Raw genomic sequence first — 11,232 nt, forward strand, 5'->3', positions numbered from 1 at the left:
TAGCTTGTGAAACCTTACTAAGCTGGAAGCCCTTCTCTGGTGGAGACCAATTCATCCTGTGAAAGCTATTTTGCAAATTTTTGCAGTGCATTTTATGCCTTTTATTTTCTTCATTTTGGAGAAGGAGAACTCCATGCCAGATACTCTTCCATCTTCTTGCTTTCCTTCCCTGCCACTGGCAGTGATTCAGATCCACTGAGGGCAGAAAAGCCACCCAAGAACATAGATTTTGAAGATAATGCTTAGTAATTGAATAAAAACTTGCAGGGATTAGCCAACTTCCTGTGATTAATACCAACCTATAAGTTTTATTAATGAGCATTTCAACCAAGGAATGCATTTTCTAAGTCTATAAAGTATCTGCTATATTTTCCCGAGTTCCTTCATAGTCTTATAATTATAAAAGCCCAATGTGTTTTTATCTCTACAATGTAATTGCCAGCTGGGATCAGGAAGGAATGTATCCTTATGTCATATAGATGTGTACCACTATCCCCAGAGCATTACAGTATGGGGTTTTTTTTTGTCTTCTCTGGCTTCAGAAATAGGTCACTGCTGAAGAAACATGAGACAATTGGCAAAATCTGGGGAAGTAATGTGACTGGGGGCATCCTCATTGCAGGGTGGTTGCACTAGATGACCTTTAAACGTCCCTTCCAACCCAAACTACTCTATGATTCTATGTTTCTGTCGTGACCTCTGGGTCAGCGACATTGTGGTCCCAGGGCACAGATGTGGGGCTGCAAAACCAGGTGGAGCACGGCCCACCCGCACAGCCTGGTTGCCCGAGCCAGCGCGCAGACCCAACCGCGTGGGCAGCAGGCCATTTTGCAGGGGCAGCAGTGCAGGCATGGGTCGGTGGGCAGTGTACCTCTGGGACATTCATGGAGATGGTAGTCCGAGGGACCAGCACAGGGAGATGTAAGGACTATGTGTGAAGAAGGTCCTTCCCCACCCGAGAGTGTCCCCCCAAGCAGGTCACTGCACTTGCTGTGTGATGCTGCACCCACCTCCAGTTCCTTGACACCTTACAACTGGAATTAAGCATTACTTAAATAGTTTGAAGGTGCTGAAAATAATTCCCCCAAACTGAAGAGAAAGACGTTGAAGAGTACTTTGTGATGAATAAATGATGTGACGAAAAGGAACAAGAGTGAGTACACACACGCACAGGCAGAGCTCTTCCCTGCCACATCCTCACAACCTATTTACCCTTTCAAATTCATCATCATATAAGTATGTACCCTATACTCTAGTATACCCTACAGTACAGTTTGTATGATCTTCTCAGTTATTGCTTCTGTGCTGCTAGCCCTTGACCAAAACACACTGACCCACCTTTGAGATAATTTATTGATGCTCTTTCTTTGCAGTGCTGAGTCTCAGCAAACCACGTTTGGCCAATTGCTACATGCCTTTTTGTCCCTCTGCACTGCAACGAAAGGGGGACACGGCACTCATTGGGCTCGCTCCCACAGCCCCCAAACACATGACTACTCCTGCTGCCTTCATGTAAATGAAAACTGCAGGATCAGAGCCTTAAGGGCTAGAACATATTGTAGCGTTAATATTTGTTCATTCTCATTTGGCAACTCAGCTTGCACTTTGATAAATAACTGCTGAGAAGGAGGCAGCGGGCAGGAGTGCTTGGGGAGGGCGAGCGAGAGCCCGGCGGGAAGGAAAGGGCAGACAGGGCTTGCGGCAGGATCTCCTAACTCCAAACCCCGACCAGCTCAAGCGATATGTGCTGCATGTCAGAGGCAAGTATCAAGTGAGGAGACAGAAGCAGTTTTAATTTAACAGGAAACTTACCATTTTTGCAAAATGCTGCCTGTAACGTTTTGCATCTTTATGGCACAAGTGGTGTTGGTGGCCGAACAAAGAGAGCTCAAGAGTTTGCAACTCTCTGTGCAGGAACTAAACATCTCTTCTGTTCCTCCCAAGTGCCCAACTTCCTGGGGATCAGCCATCCCCTGTGCACATTGAGCCAAAGTCAGGACATTGTATGTCTGCTTCCCCAGGGATGCCAGCACCCTTTTGCAGGCAGCGCGGCTCTGTTTGTAGCAGCTGGGCATGAGCCACCTGGCACCAACAGCGGTGCGGCAGCACCAGAGCAGTGCCGGGACACCCGGCTTGTTAGCCACCGCACAGCGCTGGGTGCAGGGGCTCCGATCGCTTTGTGGAGCAGAGCGGCCAGCCAGCATCAGAGTCAGTGCGTGAGCAGAGCAAGGAAAAGGTGATGTGGACATCTCCCCACTCTCCATCTGATTTTCCACGGAAACTCTTGGGGGTAGCAGTCATCACTGAAACACAACCCCGGTATGGTTGGGATTGGAGATAACCCAGTAACAACAGGAGATACTCATTCTCCAGAAAGTTCGTTGGTGGATGTTCATCTCTCTGGGTGATTCATTATTATTGGTCTCTACATGTCTTTTTTTTCAGCAGTTCCTTTTAAGTTCAGTTACACACTTTATTTGTAGAGAAAGAGGAGCTGAATGAACATGTCACCAGCTTGTCACTTTTTCATTCCTCTCTCTGCCTCTGCCCTTCCTTTAATAGTCTGAACCAATTTTAGAGAAGTCTCCAATGCCATTGATGATCCATTGCCTCTGACCACTAGAGAGGTAGCTAACAGCCAACGTGGGCACGCTGCTCGCTGCATGGACTCACTACCAAGGAAAGAGCAGTACTAGCACAGGCACCATCGGTGCAAAGCTGATGATGTGTTGTACGTTCTGCTGCAGCTGCTTCAAAAATTCCATTTTTAGTCCTTTTATTTTTAATTAGATTAAACTGACAGATCCCACACCTGTTAAAGAGACATTTCAGGCTGTACTGAATGCAGCTATTGCAGATAAAGGTACTAAATACGCAACGAGAGAAACAGGATGAATTTTTAAAGCCCTGGTGCCCTGCAGAGAGAGAACTTGCAATATCTGCCTCGGTGTGCTTCACTGGTGCAGCCCAGCACTGTGCTCAGCCCGGCCCTTGGTCCCAGCAGCAGCAGACCTCATCCTCACTGCAAGGAAGAAGAAACGAGGGCAGACATAAGAAATGAGCCCAGGCATCCCTCACAGCTGCCCAATGGGTCCTCATATTGGCTAAACATGCCATTGCATGAATAAAGAGGCAAATCTGGTCCAGCTGCATCCCAGCCTTGCTGCTGCGGCCGTGAGCATCAGGGCTGCGGGCCCTGCGGATGGAGCCCAGGAGAGGCAGCTCCTAGCCAGGCAGGAGGACCTCCAGATGGCAGTTTGGCTCCACACCCAGTTTGCCACATTCAGAGGTAGAACTAATGGAGAAAACCTACCCAGGGTCTTTCCAATTTTCCTTGAAGTTGCCACTGAACTTCCCTGGTTGGGCAGGAGTAGCAGCAGCGAGGAAGGACAAACCCAATACCTTTGCCTCCTCTATCAGTGAGAGGGAGGAAAAAAGATGAGGGTGGGATCGCAAAGGTGAAATTGTCACTCTGCAAAAACCCAGGCTGGAGTCCTCCATGGATTTCAGCATCTGATAGAGAGAGGAAAAACCAACACATTAAGTTCAACCAGGCTTGAAAACTATAGCATAAAACCATTCCTCCCCAGATGCCAAAACAAAACTGTGGTGGGAGACTTTGCTTGGCTGGAGGTTGGGCTAGCAACATGCTTGGTAGCGGCTGCTCTGGGAACCATGTAAGCGACTTCTTCTCAAGAGACAAATTGAACAACATTGCTCAGGCCTCATAACTACAAATTCTTATTAGGTCTGGGCAGAAAAATAATCCAGTGTAGATGTTTCCATAATTTTGCTTATTGCATCAGTTAGCAACAGGCTGAAGTAAAATCCTATCTTACTACAAAGAGCCTGTTTAAAGCCTGGCATACAGGAAAGGCTGTTGATGAGGCTGTAGCCCCCAAATCCAGTAAAGTCAAGTCCCCTGGTGACTGCAAATGTTCCTAGGAGGGCTTTCGTCCTGGAGGAGCAATAGGGGCCTGATGTAAGGGGCTCTGCGCAGCCAACCCTGGAAACACTGGAGGAGAAGCAGCTAGAAAATTTGATGTATGGAGGCTCTGGGCTACTCTTCTGCACATAGGAGCAAGATGAGTAGAGCTGCATCAGCCACTCTCGCTGGCTGTGGTTGATACCGCAGCCGAGCTTCTTAATGCCACAGCGGTTGCTCAGACCAAATGTCCCCGTCAGACTGGTGCCTTCAGGACCATGGTGCAAAGGCTGAATGGCTCAGAGGCATGGGGTTGTAGAATCACAGAACGGTTTGGGTTGGAAGGGACCTTAAAGATCACCTAGTTCCAGTCCCCCTGCCATGGGCAGGGACACCCTCCACTAGACCAGGTTGCCCCAAGCCTCATCCAACCTGGCCTTGAACACTTCCAGGGATGGGGCATCCACAGCCTCTCTGGGCAACCTGTTCCAGTGCCTCACCACCCTCACAGTGAAGAATTTCTTCCTACTATCTAATTAAATCTACCCTGCTTCAGCTTAAGGCCATTACCCCTTGTCCTGTCACTACATGCACGTGTAAACAGTCCCTCTCCAGCTTTCCTGTAAGCCACCTTCAGGTACTGGAAGGCTGCTGTAAGGTCTCCCTGGAGCCTTCTCTTCTCCAGGCTGAAAAACCCCAACTCTTTCAGCCTGTCCTCATAGGAGAGGTGCTCCATCCCTCTCATCAGCTTCGTGGCCCTCCTCTGGACTTGCTCCAGCAGCTTCATGTCCTTCCATGTTTGGGACCCCAGAGCTGGATGCAGTACTCCAGGTGGGGTCTCATGAGAGCAGAGTAGAGGGGCAGGATCACCTCCCTTGACCTGCTGGTCACACTTCTTTGGACATAGCCCAGGATAGGGTTGGCTTTCTGGGCTGCTAGTGCACAGTGCTGGCTCATGTTGAGCTTCTCATCAACCAACACCCCTAAGTCCTTCTCCTGAGGGCTGCTTTCAGTCCATTCTCCGCCCAGCCCATAGTTGTGCTTGGGATTGTGCTGACCCATATGCAGGACCTTGCGCTTATCTGAACACTTGGGACACCCCCCTTGGATGGTCAGAGGTCACTCCAGCACATGCACTGGTGACAGGTCGAAGCCTGGCTGGGACCAGCCTTCATGGGCTGTTGCATGCCAATGACATGGATCTTCCACAGCAGAGGCGACTGACAAAGCAGTGGTTTCTGTCACCAGTATGGGTGACCAGGTAGCTGTTGCCCCATGCCTGGTGAGCAACAGGGGCTGAATCACACACTAGGCAAGTTCTCCTCTAGATACAGAGTCCTATAGTTACCTCAAATGGGATCTTTCCATAGCCAGCTGGGGGCTTTCTTTTAAAGTATCCGTATGCTCTGATTTGCAGGCAGCAGAAAGCTCTGCTCAAGACACATCCATCATAAATAAGAGCTCTTTATTTTATAACCGACTCTTCTCATTTTATGACCGTGAATGGTAATTTATGTCTCAAGAGATTTATTGCTTTGCTGTCGCCGGTGCTGCACACGCGGCTGGGCGCTCGCTCTCCTGCTGCGATGCCACCCAGCACCTGATGCTGGTGCCCAGAGGTGTGCTGTGGCGTGCAACAGCATTGGGCAAAACCCGGCTGGTTTTATTTCTGCGCTTATTATCACTTCAGATTTGTAGGTGGCCTCCGTGCTGAAGTTAGGGCAGGGTTCAAGCAACATCAATTAAAATTCCAGCCTTGCCAAATGTTTCCCATGTTCTCTGCAGAGCATTATATAAACTCATAAGCAGCAAAATGAAGACACCCTCCCAAAACTTCGCTGTCCTTAATGCTCTGGCTGGCTGGTCTGCTTAGACTGGTGTCTTTGGGCCGTGAGCTGCTTCTGAAGAGGGGTTTGTACATCTGGCACTGAAATGGCTGAGATCTTGCTCTCCACATATGACTGTATATGATAAATCAATGAATAAATGGCTGACTCCTCCTGGGCTTCAGTAAGGTGAGAGGTTGCATAAAGAGCCTCTGCAGGTCTCAGGATGCAGCAGCCCTTCTGCCAAACAGGGTACAGCAGTCAAGCACCGCAGGCAAGCAGGGAACAGTAAAATAGATAAACCAACGAGTATATTACTAATAAAACTGTGCTTTTGTGTAGGCAGAGAGAAAATTGACTGATGTTGGTCCTAGACAACTGTGAGGAGACAGAAAGATCCTGTTGGGAATTTGCCCATCCTCAGATCCATGTTTCTGCCCTTGTACATCACAGATGCTGTTCAAAGCCGTCGCCTGGGAGGGGGATTTGCAGGTTGTGCCCATCACCCATCAGCAACTCACCAGCAGTGCCTGATGCCGAGGAGGTCAGGGTAGCTTGAGCCAGCTAAAACTTTGTCCTCCTGTCACAAGCTGCGTCACGCAATTGCAGCAGCCTACCCCAAGCACGGAGGAAACGGCAAGGCCGCGCTCCGGTAACTGAGAGCAGATGACAGCTCAGGGTTTTTTTAGTTTAAATTTGTGGTATGCAAATGCAGATGCTACAGCAGCTGTTCTGTAGTCTTTAGTCAGAATATGTTTTCTGAATGTCACATTAGTGCTCTTTCCTGCTTTTTTTTTTTTCAGGTTGCTGATCCTCTGTATTACATTTCTCTTTAGTGCTTGTTTGTTATTTTGTGGCAAAACACCCTGCAAAACAAGCATTTCTTCTTCTAGAGGTTAGTGCGATCTGAACATGATCTGGCCCATTTTATATACATATTTTGTGAGAAAATCCACAACCCTCTGCAAAGCTGATGAGGAGAGACTTCTGACAGTCATCAAGCTATGCAAAAAAATCTTAAATTATTCCGTTTGGGGAATTTCAACTGGAAAGATGACATAGACTGATGCACTTTGCTCAAGTGTCCTTGAAAATACTTTTTTTCACATCACTTTCATGTCAGGAAAGTGCTGAAAGCGCTGCTGGAAAAATTCCAGTATTCAACCTGCTTTGTCTGAGAGCTTTCCAGCAACCATACGGGAGTGCAGCAAAAGCCTCTATTTTTATTTTAATATTTGCATACAACTCCTTGTCAGAAATCAGTTCCAGATGTGCTCAGCGGCACTAGTGAGCTCCAGAAGGGCTGTGGCCAGCTAGCAAAAGGGAAAACATTCCCTGGTGCAAAAAAAACCACACTGCATAAATATGTTTTTCAATCTTCCAAAAAACACAGTAGCCCCTTTAGCAGCCAGTCAAGAAGCAGGAGCAAGGTCTGGACGCTTTCCCCAGTCTTCCTCCTGGGAAACCCATGACTCCAGAGGAAGAGGGGCTGGGGCACCATGTGTGACATCTCCGTGGGCTGCGGGTTTGTGGCGACGTGGGGAAAAAATCTCAGCCAAAGGTGGGTGAGGTTTTCCCCTGTATCTCCGCAGGGACACTACAAAGCTCCTCTTCGTGTGTCAGCTGGAGGGTTTCATTGCTTCAGCCTCCGCTCGTCATTGCCTCCCTCCAGGTTCCCTCTCCGAACAGGCTGTTCTCCCTCCTTCTGTGCTTCAGGTTTCATTTTGTGTCATTTCTGAGCCTCACCTGAGCAAGAGAAATGTAACAAACTTCTTTGTCTAGAAAATTATTTTAATTAGCAGTAATTTACTTAATAGTTCTCATGTGAACAATGAGAAAGATTAACGTCACACACTGCAAATACATTCATGTGACAAATGTGTTTCTTTTATAAGACAACATTTGACTGCACTTCAATTTCAATGGATACTGGAAGATGAGTCTCTAGTAAATATGGTCCTGATCCCAAGCTATCTCGCTGAAGGGGGAAATGTCTGTTCATTCAAGTGAAGTATTAATTACTCTGACAATTGCTTAGCTAACTTGAAATCTTAATCATCTGAACTGATTTCTCCAGCAAAGTTTGGGTGATGAAGGTATGATCCGTCCAGCCCAAGGGGCCTTCCATACTAGATGTTTCTGAAGCCAAGCCACTGTACAGAAGCTCCTCATAAGCTAATTTTCCTCATAAGTTAATCCTATTTTGTGTGGCAACGGACAGGAAAATGTGCTTGGAGGAATTTCTGAGTACCACTTGTAGCAGAGGGAGCACAGGGGCAAAACCAGAGGGTGACCATTTCAACCAGCTATTTGCATGGGTTTTTGTTTGCTGTAGATCAAAGCGAACACTCAGGTGGTGTGTACAATGATGTGCACGTGCTGTGTGCCCTCATGTATATAACCTATGGAAGGGTTCGTTTACCTGTGCGAAACATTAGCCAGGGCCAGGCTGCAGGAGGAGTCGGGTGGGACGGCAGCAGACCTTGGGGATGTGTGAGGTGGGACGGGGCCACCAGCCGCAGTTTGTGCCCGCTCGCCGTGGTAGCCGCGTGCTCGGGGTTTTGTGGGAGGATGTAGCTCACACACCACAAAACCATTAGCCCTAAAGAGAGGGAAGTGACGATCGCAGCAAACTGCTTTGAATTGCAGAGGCTGCTCAAGCACGGCCACCCTGCTGCAAGCCACCAACGCGCCCCAGGGCTGATGATAGCCCCCCCCCAAAAGGGGGACAGGTAGCCCCCACTGGTCCCCAGCCCCAGTGCCGCTCAGCCCTTGTGTCCCCACCTGCCTGCAGCAGCAGGAAGGAAGGCACAGGCTGGTTTTCCCATCCTGATTAAATAGGTGCCATGTTTTCAGACTGGTTCCTTCCCTGCGCAGTTCCCCAGGACCAGGAGAAACCCAGCCCCTTAAACACCGACCTTGAATCCCGACGGCTCGCTTCGTCCCTGCTCGGTCTCCGCTTCCCAGCGCTGCCCAGCCACAGGAGGAGAGCCTGAAAAGCTGCGCGAGAAAAGGGACGTGCTCCCCTGTGTTTTAGCAGGGATGGAAGAGAAGGAGAGCTGAAAGCGGCGCACGTGGGTCTCTGCGGCTGGGGAGGGACGACCTGCCCGGCACGAGGGGACAGGCTGCAGCCCACGGTCTGTCTGTGCAAAGAATAAGGTGAAGTGAAAACGCTCCCAATCGTGTTTAGTGTGTCCCACCCCCAGCCCAATACTTCTGTGTTTATAGAGGTTGCTGACTTAAAAATCCATCTTACGGCCTAATGGTAGCTAGCAAACATGAACTACGTGTCCTCAAACAACAACAACAATATCTGCTTGGCAGTGATACGAGTCAATGAGAACAAAACACCGCAGTCTTGAGCGAGGACATACCAGTTGTTTGGGCTTAACACTGCTTAGTTCAGAGCAGGACTGGAGTCATCATTATGGACAAAAATAAACCCCAGTTGTTGTTGGAAGCCTTCGGAACAAAAGCAGGCTCGGAGCACAGCCAGTGCCCTTCTCCTCTGCTGCCATGTCCCCTGAGAAGCAGTGAGGAAGACACAGACAAGTGAGATTTTATCCATTTTTAATTACTCGCAATGGTGTTTCCCCTCCACCTCTCCGGGGCACTCAGTGGGTGTGTTTGCCCACCATTTTCTTACTTACCACGACAGTTCTGTGAAGAAGCATGCCATGCCAAGTAGGCTATTGCCATGGTCTAAGGACAGAGGAGAGGCAAGATTTGCAGGGAGGGATCATATCTTTTGTTAGACCAAATTATATGCTCAGGAAAAAACAGACACTCATGTGCCCCAAAACTTGCCAGCTCTTTTTTCCTCCCTGTGTCTGATTGATAGTCTAATAAAAGATATGAGCTCTCCCAGCAGAGCCTGTCTCCTGACGCTAAGGGATGTTCTCTTTGCCCTAACATTTTTGGAGAGCGTACAGACCATGGGGTGCTTTGCCCCTGCTTTGGGGGAGCCTCCCCACGTGCTCTGGTGGGTGCAGACTGAGAGCTCTGGAGCTGGAGGAGCCTCCCTGTTGTGCAGAGCAGCCCCTTGCATGGCCAGACGCATTATCGGGGTGCACTGAGCTGCCTGGTCGGCTAAATGTCTCCAAGTGCCTTCCAGCATGTACAGACAAACTCCAGAGCAATGAAGCACCAAATGTATTTAGAGATGTGCTGTGGGAAACACACGACCAGCCAGCTGTCTTCATCCCCACCGGCCAGCCACACCAGCTAAGGGAGCAAAGACAGGCACGTCCCAGCTGCGACACTTGCACCGTCGGGCTGGAAGAGCGCTGGGTACCCAGGCTGGTTTAGTGCAGAGGACAAGCTCCACAGGCTGCTGTGTTTTTTCCACCCCAGGTCTATCCCACGTTGGGCCAAGGCAGCCCCTGGTGAGCGCAGGCTGGGGTTTCCTTGGCCAGGTGTCCCTCGGCCAGCGAGGGGCTTCTGCAAAGCCAGAGCCCCCCACGAGGCAGGCGGCTGCTCGCTGCCTTGGGAAGACCAGCAGCTGGGTGCCGGGGACACAAGGGATGGGACAGTATCTCGCCTTGCGCTTTCCAGGGCCCCTGGGAGCCTGGGCGCTGCGGCTGGTATGTGAGCATGAGAGGAGAGTCATTTCTTCTCCTGCCCCAAAGGCAAATGATTACAGCTCAGCAGGAGGGAGCAGCAAGTGCTGAAAATGCTGGTTTCCTTTAACCAGAATTGAATAGTCACCAGAATAACCCTGCTGTGGTTTCTGACTGATGTCAGTTTTGCAGAAATATCAAAAGAGGGTAAAAACAGGAAAAGAGTTTTCTTGCTCCTGTATTCAGGTTGCTTTTTGGAGGCAGTGGCTGCACCAACCGTTTCCCCCAAGCTCTCTTACCTTGAATGCAGCCATCTGGGTCCCTGGCCGGGCGGTGGGGGGCACCGGCCTCACCACAGCTTCTTGGTGCATTCAATTTTCACACCCACGTGTGAGCAGTTTCCTTTCACCTGTGGTCACCTGTAGCATTGTTCGGTCTCGGGGCTTTGATTCGGTATTTCATCAAAATTATGCAAATGGAAGCTCCCCAAATAATCTGAGCTGTGAAAACCCATTTAGTTATTCCTGTTAACACACAATATCTGCCTCTGTCCCAAATCCCAGTAAATGTGAGGAAACTGCAGAGGTCTGCTAGGCAGAAAGAGATGGATTTATCTTTTTTTTCATCCTGAAAGGGAAAAGGCAGCGTAAGCAATCCTGGAGGAGACATGCACCAAGGACAAGGACAAGCGCTGGCAGGGACCACGGGTGGCCTTGGCAAACCACCCTGCAGTGAAACCGAAATGCCGGGGCATAGCTCTGCTTTTACCTCAGGACTGCTCACCCTCACGCCTTGCCTGGGGGGGGGGGGGCAAAACACCCCACGTCCCCCGCAGCCTTGCCTCCACAAGGTTTATGCTTTTTCCTTTTCACGTGATAAAGCGAAGCAGGCAGCCAGCAAACCCCGAGCCTGTCCTCTCGTG

The 11,232-nt window shown here is 49.7% G+C and overlaps 1 long non-coding RNA gene across 1 annotated transcript; it reads right to left on the reverse strand.

The window, feature by feature from the left end:
• Positions 1 to 1,584: 1,584 nt before the first annotated feature.
• On the reverse strand, positions 1,585 to 9,073 carry LOC142600853 (uncharacterized). Its single transcript, XR_012834381.1, has 3 exons — positions 8,670 to 9,073; positions 3,314 to 3,513; positions 1,585 to 3,022 (listed from the first exon to the last, which is right to left on the reverse strand). It is a non-coding gene; the product is annotated as an uncharacterized LOC142600853 (long non-coding RNA).
• Between the last annotated feature and the right edge of the window lie 2,159 nt (positions 9,074 to 11,232).

The sequence above is a fragment of the Balearica regulorum genome, chromosome 1, assembly GCF_011004875.1.
Source record: "Balearica regulorum gibbericeps isolate bBalReg1 chromosome 1, bBalReg1.pri, whole genome shotgun sequence".
Lineage (NCBI taxonomy): Eukaryota > Metazoa > Chordata > Aves > Gruiformes > Gruidae > Balearica > Balearica regulorum.